Source organism: Peromyscus eremicus, chromosome 14, assembly GCF_949786415.1.
Source record: "Peromyscus eremicus chromosome 14, PerEre_H2_v1, whole genome shotgun sequence".
NCBI classification, from domain to species: Eukaryota; Metazoa; Chordata; class Mammalia; order Rodentia; family Cricetidae; genus Peromyscus; species Peromyscus eremicus.
This window is the reverse complement of record NC_081430.1, coordinates 26,240,258-26,251,946: the sequence shown is the minus strand read 5'-3', so window position 1 is coordinate 26,251,946 and position 11,689 is coordinate 26,240,258.

The window sequence follows — 11,689 nt, the reverse complement described above, 5'->3', positions numbered from 1 at the left end:
CGTTTCCTTCAATGCCAAACCTTTACTAAGAATACAAAATGTTGAGACTGGAGAGATGTCTTAGTGGTTAAGATCAGCAGCGTCTCTTCCAGAAAAGACCTGGGTTCAATTCCCAGCACCCACATGGCAGCTATCCATGTACATAATAAAAGCAAATGTAAACAAATAAAAAAGAATACAAAATGTTTACTGAGCCCTTATGATGTGCAGAGCTGGGGGGAGAGCTAACCCAAGGGGTCTGCCCCAGCTGAGACAGACTTCTTGTGGGGACAGTAACAAAAGGCTGCCTCTGTATCAGATTCTCCAACGAGGGCCAATTTGCTTTTGTACTAGAGGCGCCCCAAGAGACCTGATAAATTCTGGGCCTTGTTCCAGGTATTCTAATCTCTGAAACTATAAATGTCACGTCACCCAATTTAATCGGATTCCAAAAGGGCTTCTTGGCACACAAATATGGGAACCACCGTGGCAGGTCAACTACAAAGACAAAACAGTTCATCGGTCAAGGCTTCAGATGAAACTAAAATTTGCTATAAGAAAAATGTGATGAATCTAGTATTGCTTAAAAGTCTCCGAAGCAGCAGCAAATAATGACAGCGGTGAGTTGAGAGCCTCTTCCACGTGGACGGCCTCTTCCTGCTTGTGACTTCAAAGCAAGCGCCTCAGGTCCAGAGGGAGATGCTGCGCTCTGCTGAGGAGAGGTTTATGGGGCTGTTACGGCGCCTAGGATGTTCCTACTCTGCTCACCATTTGACTCTCCAGATTTCCAGAGCCGTAGAAACAGAAGACCGGAGGCTTTTTGAAAGCGGCTTTGCTTTATCCTGTCACACAAGTGATCAACGTCGCATCGTTGGCGATGATTTTGAATTGGTGTTATGAATCCTACTTGCTGCACTTCACCCCTGGACAGATCTGCAAAAGTCCTTCCGAAATGTCCTAAGATGAGTCAAGAGTGGGTAGTTAGGAGGCTAACTTAATAAACACCACAAAAGAATGTCTTGTGTGGTTTACACAGTGGTGATTAGTGAAGTGCAAATAATCTCCCGCCGTTTAGAAGACGTTTTCTCCTGTTCTGATGCAGACTGGAAGACACCGACTCATTTGTGGAGGGTTTGAATTTCTTTACCTATCCCCACAACTGTAACCTTGCAACCACACACAAACAACGTGTGGCACCATGAGCGCCCAGACTTTTCAATCACTTCGTTCAAGCACAGTAACCATAAACTTAATGAAAGTCATCATAAAGAATCATGCGTGAAACTTTCCTCCTTGTTGTCCGTGTTTCTGTGTTCTTTCTTCATCCTAAAGTAATCCATGTAACTAGAAAAACTGTTCCTCCTTCAAAAAATTTTATATACTATTTTGTGTATCAGATAAAAATTTTTGCTATGATTTATTTAAGATGAAACTGTAATACACACCTATAGACTCATACTTCTATTGAAGACTTCAAATTTGTTCTTTTGTTATGCAATTTACCACTTTCTTATTTTTGGTTCATCTTAAAGCAGTCTGAGATATTATCATCTCATTCTTACATATGCTAAAATACGAGCCATGTGCAATGAAGTCATGTCACTATGATACCTAACCAAAATTTTCTTGGTATCTCCTGAAATTCGGGAAATGTTTCAAATTTCCATTATTGTCTCAAAAGTATCTGTTAGAAATCAATATTTAAACACAAAATAAACACATTATTTGGTGGCTGCCTCTTTCAAATATCTTAATACTCTTTCCCCTCTTAAGCCAATGATTTACTGAAGATATCAAGTCAACTCTAATGCGAACTACTACAATCGTATTTAATCTACTAAATTTAGAGTAAAGGTACCTACTCTGACATCATAAGAGATGTCCTCTGAAGCAGGTTGAGCCTGTATTAGTAACATCTTATTGATGAGGGGGGAAAAAGAGACACATATCTTTGAGTGATATCTATGATCTAAAACGGAATCAAGTATGATTCGTTATTTAGTTACCTTTATACTAAATTTTCTTACCTTTTGGGGAATATGTGAAAGAAGAAGTATGTTGGAATGTGGTTTCAAAAAGTGTGTTTGTCTAATTTGTTTTGTAAATTGTTTGTTGGTAAGGCTTATTGTACTTTCAACGTCAACAAGTGTGGGTCTGTCTCAATGTAATATTCTTAGTGCCTGGCAGAGCCTGGCACAGCTTAACGCTCACAGAATATCTGTTGAATGAATGAGTGAATAAATGAACATGTGTTGTGTTTCCCCAAAGTGTGACAAAGCCTTGGGTTTGAATAGCACCTCAGGCTTTACAGATCTCCTGTGTATAGGCTCTCATTTGATCATGCAACAACCACATAAGACAAACACTGTAATCTCCATTTAACAGACAACCAAACAAGATGGAAGTCATTATTCAAGCATGTGTTAGGCATAAATAAAAGTGAGACTAGGTCCTGGGGTGTTTTCTTTTCATCAGCTGTCTGACTCTTTACACAACTTCATGCACTGTGTTAGGGCAGGCATGCACAGTCCTTTATAACTTGCAAATTCCCTTAGATCATTTGATCTCTTTGGTAACCAATCAAATTAAGAGTAATCATCTCAATTTTATAGATGAGGAAACTAGACTTAAGCCCTATGATTATGAAGATAGAAAGTCTAACGCCAGATTTTTATTTCAAATTCTTTTGCTTTCTACCATACAGTTCCCCCCCCCCATTCCAACTCTTTGTGTTCGTGTTTTACTCCATAATGTAGATCCAGCCCTTTCGTCTTTCTCACCTCTCTAAGTGTGCTCATGTCTAGCTAGGTAACTGTCACAGCTTGTAGACATGTTCATATATTGTACTTTCCTCTCATTTGTCTCATTCCAGACTAGTTCCTATCACTGCAGTTTCTCCTTCACCTCTTTCTGTTCGCAGAAGTAGACGATGCCTACACACACAGTGTTGACTGGCCAAGCGCTTTGCTAATCTGTGTTTTGGATGCCTCTCTGTGTAACAGGAACCGAGGAGTGAATGAACTACAAACCTTGCTATTTGTCTGCTGTGAGTTATAATGCAGGTGAGTGGCTGTTTGAAAGGCTGATATAAAATAATTTTTTTTATATTTTTTGAACCAAATAAGAAAATGGAAAAAAAAAAGCTGTTAATCAATGGATTTCTTCAGTTTTATCATGAACTCAGACCTCAGTGACAGGAAAACGCAAGACTTACATACCTACCCCCACCACACCTTTGGAAAGACACTTTGAAACATTTAAAAGATTTGTATTGGAGGAAGGATTGGCATGGCATGTGGGAACATTTTTATTATGCACGTTCTTTTATGGGTTGTGGGTAGATATTTTCAATGTGCTGTTTTCCTAAGTTTTATGGAGTTCTTGGACCTTGTGGATATAAACATCTGGGAATAAATAGCTGGATGTAAAAAAAAAAACTATATGCTATTTTTCCTGAGGAGAATTACTTGTGTTATGTTAAAATATAATAAATTATCCACAATGGAACGAATAACTTGATAAGTATACTAACAGCACACAAGCCAAATAAATGAAAACATTTTTAAATGAGAGCCTTCTATTGACTGAATGTGAACGCCTCATTGTGCTTTATCAATTTATATGTGATCAGATCACCCAGATGCCGGTCTTCATGAATGCCCACAGGAGCCTTGTGAGGGAGACTGACAGAGAAGGATTGAAAAGGTTCTGCCCCTGAGGTACTTCTAGAGTTAAGCTGAGATGGTAAATGAAATTTAATTTCATGGCAGTTACCTTTGGAGGGGAGAAAAATCAGTGTGTCCACAGTGAATTCTTCTTTGAAAGTCTTCCTGGTTTTTTCTTCCCAAGCCCTTGAAACTGTGATTAAATGACTCTAGAGTATTTTCCAGTGCTGTGTCCTTTCCCTAGCCTTGCTTTTTTTCTATATCCATATAGAAATGTAGCCATCTCTTATGCATGCTGCTGCAGAGCCCACATAGCCTATCAGTGTGTGTGTGTGGTGTGTCTGCTCTGTTCAGCTGACCTCATTTCTATGCTCATTCTCATTGAGTACGGTATGGACAGTAATCCTTCTCTTTGGCTTCCTGGTAGGATATTCCCTCTGGCATGGCTTTACAAACTTTCCTGAGAAAAGCATTCCTCATGACTGCACTTTGTCTGAGACAGGCTTTGTGAAACCCATGAGTATGCATCTGGAAAGCAAGAGTTAACTCTGTCCTTGGTGGCTGCAGCCTTAACCGAACTGTCATCGTATAATAGACCCCAATATAACAGAAGCTCAGATACTCATGGGAGAGTTGGGAGTACGTTTTACACAGCTTTGATTTTACTCTGCTGATTGAAATTGATCCAAGCTGAGAAACGTAAGAGGTGACAGAGGAAGAGAAAAGAGGCAGAGGAAGTGAGAGCAAAGGAGGACAGGAACACATGTGCACGCTCAAAACCCTAATAAGATTGGGTGAGAGCCATTGAGTACCTGGCCCACTGCAATTGCAAAGTCTGCTTTCACCATCAGGAGTGGGGTTTGCCATCTGGAAGTGATTTCGTTCTGTGATTACCTTTGGACCGCAATGCTTGTTGGTTCTTTACTAACAAGCACAGACCCAGAGCAAGCCTTTCATGCTAACAAGCAAACAAGCCATCAGTCTGCAGATTCCAAAACCAGAGGCAGGAGGCGGATGTGAAGTGGGTCAAAATTCTGCAGCTTCTCAGGGGGAAAGAAGTTCGGGGGGGGGGGGCTTTATCCTCCTAAACCCCTTTTCACAGCACATGGAAATGAACAATTATTCCATATATCATATGTCCACTCATTATGGAACGCAACTAACACTGCCCTCAGGCAAGCCTCGATCGAGATTCCTAAATCTGCTCATCTTCCACCAGAGCAGCTGGAGCCTCCAGTCCCAGTGAGAAAATCCAAGACCACAGTCCCGTTCTCTGTGTGGCCTTCCTCAGAATGGACCAAAGGGCCCAGGCAGCCCTGGCCATTCACATTCACAAAACATCCATTCAAAATGTGGACAAGAACTGGAGACGAAGGGTTGTCATCCCAGCACTTGGAGGCCAAAGATTTTGAGACTGAGGCCAGCCTGGAAGACATAGTGAGACTGTGTAAGAAAAACAAAAAACAAAAACAAACAAACAAACAGTAGGTGGGAAAGAACTAAGATGCTGTGGGAGAGGGTGGTTTTGTTTTTCCCCACGGTAGAATGTTTTATCCCTCAAAACTTCCCTTGATAATCTCTTTAAATTTTAAGTAAATGTTTAAATGCTTACAAAATAGGTTTTTGTCTCCTAAAATACTTGTCACATTTTAAGTACAAAATGAAACATACTGATTCAGATTTATGATCCACATTTAAATATGTCCCTGTATCTTACTCCTAGATGATCCCATCTGTACATCCTAATTAATCTACCAACAACACTCTTGGAATAGGAGCAACACAGCTATAAAACAAGAATTGAGGATCAGCAACACTACAAGATAAACTCTTTGCGTATTTTCACTTAAAAGGACAGAAACATATTCTGTAGACATTGAATTACGAAGTATAAGTCTAGTTTGTTTTCAAGATGAAAGCATGTCCTTCAAGAACAATTAGTGAGTGACCCTATCAACTTTTGAGCATTTATTTGATGCTAAATATCTCTTGTTACAGTCAGATGTCTTATTCATTTATTTTTTATTATTAAGAGATTTTCTATTCATTTTACATACCAACCACAGATTCCCTTCTCCTCCCTTCTCCCGTACCTCCTCCAGCCTTCCTCCTAACCTATCCCCCATTCCCACCTCCTCCAAGGCAAGGTCTCCCATGGGGAGCCAGCAGAGCATGGTACATTCAGTTGAGGCAGGTTTAAGTCCCACCTCCCTGCACCATGGCTGTGCAAAATGTCTCACCATAGGCACTAGGCTCCAAGAAGTTGGCTCATGCACCAGGGATAGGTCCCAATCCCACTGCCTGGGGGCCCCCTAAACAGTTCAAGCTAAAAAACTGTCTCGCCTATCCAGAGGGCCTAGTCCAGTACCATTGGGGCTCCTCAGCTATCGGCCCACAGTTCATGCATTTCCACTAGTTTGGCTGGTCATCTCTGTACATTTTCCCATCATGATCTCAATGTCCCTTGCTCATAGAATCCCTCCTCTCTCTCATTGATTGGACTCCTGGAGTTCAGCCTGACACCCGGCCGTGGATCTCTGCATCTGCTTCCATCAGTCACTGGATGAGGGCTCTGTGATGACAGTTAGGGTATTCAGCCATCTGATCACCAAAATAGGCTAGTTCAGGCACCCTCTCAACTATTGCCTATAGTCTAAGGAGGGGTTATCCTTGTGGATTCCTGGGAACTTCCCTAGCACTCTGTTTCTCCCAATTCCCATGATGTCTTCATTTATCATGGTATCTCTTTCCTTGCTCTCCCACTCTCCCTGTTCCAGCTTGAACCTCCCATTCCCCTATGTCCTCATCCCCCATCCCTTGCCCTCCATTAACTCCCTCCTTACCCCCAGTTTGCTCATGTAGATCTCATCTATTTCTCCTTTGCTGGGTGATCTATGCATCCCTCTTTGGATCTTCCTTGTCAGCTAGCTTCTCTGGAGTTGTGGGTTGTTGTCTGGTTATCCTTTGCTTTACTTCTAGTATTCACTTATGAGTGAGTACATACCATGTTTGTCCTTCTGAGTCTGGGTTACCTCACTCAGGATGATATTTTCTAGTTCCACTCATTTGCCTGTACATATCATGACGTCATTGTTTTTCTCTGCTGAATAGTAGTACTCCATTGTGTATATGTGCCACATTTTCTTAATCCATTCTTCAGTTGAGGGATATCTAGGTTGTTTCCAGGTTCTGGCTATTATGAATAATGCTGTTAAGAACAATACTGAACTTCATATGGAAAAACAAAAAACCTAGGATAGCTAAAAGAATCAAGCTCTACTATAGAGCTACAGTAATAAAAACAGCTTGGTATTGGCATAAAAACAGACATGTGGACCAATGGAATCAAATTGAAGACCCTGACATTAATCAGCACACTAATGAATACCTAATTTTTGACAAAGAAGCCAAAACTGTACAATGGAAAACAAAAAGCATCTTCAACAAATGGTGCTGGTATAACTGGATGTTAGCATGTAGAAGATTGAAAATAGATGTATATCTGTCACCATGCACAAAACTCAAGTCCAAGTGGATCAAAGACCTCAACATCAATACAGTTACACTGAACTTGATAGAGGAGAAAGTAGGAAGTAGTCTTGAACACATTGGCACAGGAAACCACTTCCTAAATATAACACCAGTAGTACAGACACTGAGAGCAACAATTAATAAATGGGACCTCCTGAAACTGAGAAGCTTTTATAGGGCAAAGGACATGGTCAATTAGACAAAACAACAGCCTACAGAATAGGTAAAGATCTTCACCAACAATGCATCTGACAGAGGGATGATGTCCAAAACACATAAAGACCTCAAGAAACTAGACATCAAAATACCTAACAATCCAATTTAAAAATGGGCTACAGAGCTAAACAGAGAATTCTCAAAAGAAGAATCTCAAATGGCTGAAAGACATTTAAGGAATTGCTCAACATCCTTAGTCATCAGGGAAATGCAAATCAAAATGACTCTGAGATACCTGTCAGAATGGCTAAGATCAAAAACACTGAAGACAGTTTATGTTGGAGAGGATGTGGAGCAAGGGGAACACTCTTCCACTGTTGGTAGGAGTACAAATTTGTATAGCCACTTTGGAAATCAGTATGGCGGTTTCTCAGAAAATTGGAAATCAATCTTCCTCAAGACCCAGCTATACCATTCTTGGGCATATACCCAAGGAATGCTCAATCATACCACAAGAACACGTGGTCAGATGTTTTAAAACACAACCTCATTCTAATAGTCCTGATTGTAGTTTTATTATTTTACTTACATATTTTTTGGCTTTTTGAGATGGAGTTTTTATACTATAGCCCCTGCTGTCCTGGAACTCACTATGTAGAACAGGCTGGCCCTGAATTCACAGGAATCTGCCTACCTCTACCACCCGATTGTTGAGGTGGATTGTAGTTTTAAATGCAAAAGAAGAAAAGACTTTATTTTGTCTGATAGCACAGAATTTCCAAGTCTATGGAGTGAAACCGAGGGGTTGCTTGGAGATATCCTACAGTTGTTAACTAGTCACTTGTGAAGAGATCTAATATTTATTTATTTATTTATTTAGTTAGTTAGTTAGTTAGTTAGTTAGTTAGTTTTTTGAGACAGGGTTTCCCTGTGTAGTCCTGGTTATCCTGGAACTCATCTCTGTAGACCAAGTTGGCCTTGAACACAGAGATCCACCTACGTCTGCCTCCTGAGTGCTGGGATTAAAGGTGTGTGCACCCAACAACAACAAAAACTACAGAAAACCTACAATCTCATGGAAACTGAACAATACCCAACTGAATCACCAATGGGTTAAGGAAGAAATAAAGAAAGAAATTAAAGACTTCCTAGAGATCAACAAAAATGAAGACACCACATATCCAAACCTATGGGACACTATGAAAGCAGTACTAAGAGGGAAATTCATAGCACTAAACGCCCACATAAATAAGCTGGAGAAATCTCACACTAGTGACTTAACAGCACACCTGAAAGTTCTAGAACAAGAAGAAGCAAAGTCTCCCAGGAAAAATAGATGCCAGGAAATTATCAAAGTGAGAGCTGAAATCAATAAAATAGAAACAAAGAGAACAATACAAAAAATTAATGAAACAAAGAGTTGGTTCTTTGAGAAAATCAACAAGATAGACAAGCCCTTATCCAAACTAACCAAAAGACAGAGAGAGAGCATCCAAATCAACAAAATCAGAAATGAAAAGGGGGACATAACAACAGACATTGAGGAAATCCAGAGAATCATCAGGTCATACTTCAAAAACCTCTATTCCACAAAACTCGAAAACTTAAAAGAAATGGATAATTTTCTGGATAGGTACCACATACCTAAATTAAATCAAGACCAGATAAACTATTTAAATAGTCCAATAACCCCTAACGAAATAGAAACAGTCATTAAAAGTCTCCCAACCAAAAAAAGCCCAGGACCAGATGGTTTCAGTGCAGAATTCTACCAGATCTTCAAAGAAGAGTTAATACCAATACTCTCTAAATTGTTCCACACAATAGAAACAGAAGGAACATTACCAAACTCCTTCTATGAGGCTACAATTACCCTGATTCCGAAACCAAACAAGGATACAACAAAGAAAGAGAACTACAGACCAATCTCCCTCATGAACATTGATGCAAAAATACTCAATAAAATACTGGCAAACAGACTCCAAGAACACATCAAAACAATTATCTACCATGATCATGTAGGATTCATTCCAGGGATGCAAGGATAGTTCAACATACGAAAGTCTGTCAATGTAATACACCATATAAACAGACTCAAAGAAAAAAACCACATGATCATCTCACTAGATGCTGAAAAGGCATTTGATAAAATCCAACACCCCTTCATGATAAAGGTCTTGGAGCGATCAGGAATACAGGGAACATACCTAAACATAGTAAAGGCAATTTACAGCAAGCCAACAGCCAACATCAAATTAAATGGAGAGAAACTCAAAGCAATTCCACTAAAATCAGGAATGAGGCAAGGCTGTCCGCTCTCCCCATACTTATTCAATATAGTACTTGAAGTTCTAGCCAGAGCAATAAGACAACATAAGGAGATTAAGGGGATACAAATTGGAAAGGAAGAAGTCAAGCTTTCCCTATTTGCAGATGACATGATAGTATACTTGAGCAACCCCAAAGATTCCACCAAAGAACTGATACAGCTTATAAACACCTTCAGCAACATAGCAGGATACAAGATCAACTCAAAAAAATCAGTAGCCCTCCTATATACAATGGACAAAGAAGCGGAGAAGGAAATCAGAGATACATCACCCTTTACTATAGCCACAAATGACATAAAATACCTTGGGGTAACACTAACCAAGCAAGTGAAGGACCTATATGACAAGAACTTTAAGTCCCTGAAAAAAGAAATTGAAGAAGATGTCAGAAAATGGAAAGATCTCCCATAATCATGGATAGGCAGGACTAACATAGTAAAAATGGCAATCTTACCAAAAGCAATCTACAAATTCAATGCAATCCCCATCAAAATACCAACACAATTCTTCACAGACCTGGAAAGAATAATACTCAACTTCATATGGAAAAACAAAAAACCTAGGATAGCCAAAAGAATCCTGTACAATAACACAACCTCTGGAGGCATCACGATCCCTGACTTCAAGCTGTACTATGGAGCTACAGTAATAAAAACAGCTTGGTACTGGCATAAAAACCGACATGTGGACCAATGGAATCGAATTGAAGACCCTGACATTAATCTGCACACCTATGAACATATAATTTTTGACAAAGAAGCCAAAAGTGCACGATGGAAAAAAAGAAAGCATCTTCAACAAATGGTGCTGGCAAAACTGGATATCAACATGTAGAAGGCTGCAAATAGATCCATATCTATCACCGTGCACAAAACTTAAGTCCAAGTGGATCAAGGACCTCAACATAAATCCAGCTACTCTGAACCTGCTAGAAGAGAAAGTAGGAAGTAGTCTGGAATGCATTGGCATAGGAGACCACTTCCTAAATAGAACACCAGTAGCACAGACACTGAGAGAAACAATCAATCAATGGGACCTCTTGAAACTGAGAAGCTTTTGTAGAGCAAAGGATATGGTCAACATGGCAAAGCGACAGCCTACAGAATGGGAAAAGATCTTCACCAATCCCACATCTGACAGAGAACTGATATCCAGAATATATAAGGAACTCAAGAAATTAGACATCAAAATGCCCAACAGTCCAATTAAGAAATGGGCTATAGAACTAAACAGAGAATTCTCAACAGAGAAAACTCAAATGGCTGAAAGACATTTAAGGAATTGCTCAACATCCCTAATCATCAGGGAAATGCAAATCAAAACAACTCTGAGATACCATCTTACGCCTGTCAGAATGGTTAAGATAAAAAACACTGGAGACACCTTATGCTGGAGAGGATGTGGAGCTAGGGGAACTCTCCTCCACTGCTGGTGGGAATGCAAGCTTGTACAACCACTTTGGAAATCAATATGGCACTTTCTTAGAAAATTGGGAATCCATCTCCCCCAAGATCCAGCTATACCACTCTTGGGCATATACCCAAGGAATGCTCAACCACACTACAAGAGCACTTGTTCAGCTATGTTCATATCAGCATTGTTTGTAATAGCCAGAACATGGAAACAACCTAGATGCCCTTCAACTGAAGAATGGATAAACAAAATGTGGTACATATACACAATGGAATACTACTCAGCAGAGAAAAACAATGACATCATGAGGTTTGCAGACAAATGGATGGATCTAGAAAAAATCATCCTGAGTGAGGTAACCCAGACTCAGAAAGACAAACATGGTATGTACTCACTTATAGCAGGATACTAGATGTGGAACAAGGATGACTGGACTGCTACTCACATCACCAGGGAGGCTACCTGGAAAACAGGACCCCAAGAAAGACACAGGGATCGCCCAATGACAGAGAAATGGAATGAGATCTACATGAACAGCCTGGACATGAGTGGGGGTAGTGAAGGGCGAGGGTCGAGGGAAAGAGAGCTTGGGGGAGCGGGAGATCCCAGCTGGAT